Consider the following 2,822-nt stretch of genomic DNA (forward strand, 5'->3'; position numbering starts at 1 on the left):
TATTGCATTACTTGACTAGCCAAGTGCTCTATTATCGTAGAAGAGTCATGGCCTCCAAGTACAAATCTATGACCAATTAACAATTAATTTAGAATTTTCTTATGTATATAATATAATAAGAATAGATAATAAGCATGTATATGTGATGAAAGGAAACATATTATTTAAAGCTCTTTGTTTATCTTAATCAATCATATTGGTTTAGGCACACAACAGCTTAATTAAACCAATCAAGTTTATTATGACTCAAAATCCTTAGAAAGAAATCTCATAAGAAAAAATGTTTAGGCACGCGTACGACAAGAGCTTCTCTCATAGATCAAATCTTAGAAGAATTTAATAAAATAATAGATCACAGCAGCTAGTAACAAAATTTGAGAAATCTCTTTAGAATTGGAATGATCTACTTCAGTGAGTTTGAATAAACTGTGTCTTCTTTCTAACTTTTTAGTCTGCAAGTCACAAAAGAATTGGTTGTTAGAATAGAAGATTGGTGGCTTCATAACTAACATGTGAACGTATGAAGATAAGATATGTTTGTTACTATAATTAAAACAGAGCAATTCAACTAGTATCCATGATCGCCTATCTTGACATGATTCATTAAAGCACAATATCAGATTAAATTCAACAACACTTGAAAACTCTACTTCAATCATATAACATTTAAAAAGTGGTCAGTTCTAACTAACTAAAAGCATCACCTGATATTTGACAATTTTAAGAAACTTGTGGCCGTTGCTCTGCTTATTGAAAGCCAATAGCTCTCTCTTCTGCACTTAAAAGGCAAAAGGAAAAAAAAAATCCAAGAATAGAAAAAACTGTCAGTCAAATTTTAGCTTTGTGCTTTACAAGTAATTTGTGAATATAAAGGACATATATAATGATTATATAAAATTGCCTTGAAACGGAGATGATAACGTGTTGGTGGTAAAAACCAAATATTGGCTAAAAATCAAAGGTTGGATTCTTAACATATTGGAATTAGTAAATTAAACAATGAGACCCATGTAGACCAAATTAATTTTCTCATTTACCTTGAAAAACTTGGAAGTTGTTTGTGTCGCAGAATCTTCAAGGACAAAGGTGTATCAATAAAAGTCTGCAGAGAATATATTTAAAGGGGAATAGTTAAGAAAACATTCTTAGTTACAAATTTCAATGTGTGTGTGTGAATTTATAGAGGTTCATTATTAGTTTCTTACCAACTCTCAATTTTAGCTCAACATAACACACACATCCATTTTCTGACACACTATCTTATTGATTTTAAGACAATATCTAAGTATATATATATATATATATATATATTATAATATTGCTTTTCATATTGCGGTTCATTTTTTATATATTATAATAAATTAAACAATGAGACTCATGGAGGCCAAATTAATTTTCTCATTTACCTTGAAATACCTGGAAGATCTTTGTATCACAAAATCTTCAATGACAAAGGAATATCAGTAAAAGTCTGCAAACAATATATTTAAAGGAGTATTGTTAAGAAAACATTCTTAGTTACAAATTTCAGATATATATATATATATATATATATGAATTAATAGAGGGTTCATTACTTTCTTACCAACTCTCAATTTTAGCTCATCAACACAACAATACACATCCATTTTCTGACACTATCTTACTGATTTTAAGACACTCTTTTAACATACCAAAATAAGCATCTAAGGATTACAGGTGGGGAATTATTCAATCGAGAGAGATCTCCAGGTAAATTAAAAGTGTGCTAATTGAGTCACTAATCTCAATAAACAAAACTATGTATCTAATACTAAATCTAGATATCATACCTTTGTTGTCCTTATTGTTGCTGAAATAACATAGAAATTGATGAGCAAATTCAATTCAACTACATGACAATTGAGAAAGCTGGATAAGAAAAACATCATAAATCAAATTTTCTACCCAACACATAAAATGAGCATCAAAGGAACACCTTTTGAACACTATCAGGTTGTCTGGCTAAAGCGGAATATATATATATATATATATATATTTCTAGAATTATCATCTTTATGTATATGTTCATTGATCAATTGTTCTGATTAATATTATAGAAACGAGATAAACTAGTGACCCGAACTAGTTTTTTAGCTGCCTTCCTTGCTTCGCATATGACTCTGTTCTTTAAAACAGAGCAATTCTATTGACATCCTCACCTATGTATTTTGACATGAATTATCCAAACAGAATATCAAATTAGATTTGATAACACCATGAACTTTCAATCACAATAATTAAAAAAAGTGGTTTAACTTATTTTTATTATAAGTATTACCTGACATGTGACAGTTTCAATACACTCTTGGCCTTTGCTCTGCTTGTTGAAAGCAATATTAACATTCTGCTTAACGACATTTAGAATAAGTGATCACTGAAAAAGGACAAATATCCAAGAAAAGGGGAAAACATTTTTTCAAACTTTACATTTGTGCTTTATAAGTAATGAATGAAAATAAAACTAAGATATTTTTAATCACTTGAACTTTCATATAATGATTATATTAAATTAAAAACATTGGATTAGTGTATTATTATTCTGAAAAAACCTCAACTAGACCATGACCTTTCCAGGCCAACGAAAAAAAAAGAAAAGAAAAGAAAAAGATAAAAAGATAAAGAAAAGAAATCCTTCGCCTTGAAAATGTGAGAAGAGGTTTGACAGTCTGCAAATGATGCTTATGCTATGACTGAAGAGAGAGTGATAATTATTCGACCATTAACATTTCTTTTACAAATTTAAAACTTACGAATTTATTAACTTTTCATAGATTCTTGTTGCCGTCGGGCATGACAGCCAG

The 2,822-nt window shown here is 29.1% G+C and overlaps 1 long non-coding RNA gene across 2 annotated transcripts; it reads right to left on the reverse strand.

Moving 5' to 3' along the window:
- Positions 1-704: 704 nt before the first annotated feature.
- Positions 705-1,884, reverse strand: LOC129317816 (uncharacterized). 2 transcript variants are annotated; one of them, XR_008595056.1, is made up of 4 exons: positions 1,812-1,884; positions 1,407-1,471; positions 1,038-1,102; positions 705-778 (listed from the first exon to the last, which is right to left on the reverse strand). It is a non-coding gene; the product is annotated as an uncharacterized LOC129317816 (long non-coding RNA). The 2 variants fall into 2 exon arrangements; XR_008595057.1 differs by having other exon boundaries at positions 734-773.
- Between the last annotated feature and the right edge of the window lie 938 nt (positions 1,885-2,822).

Source organism: Prosopis cineraria, unplaced genomic scaffold (genome assembly GCF_029017545.1).
Source record: "Prosopis cineraria cultivar Desert tree isolate PC_DT_omini unplaced genomic scaffold, ASM2901754v1 PC8, whole genome shotgun sequence".
Lineage (NCBI taxonomy): Eukaryota > Viridiplantae > Streptophyta > Magnoliopsida > Fabales > Fabaceae > Prosopis > Prosopis cineraria.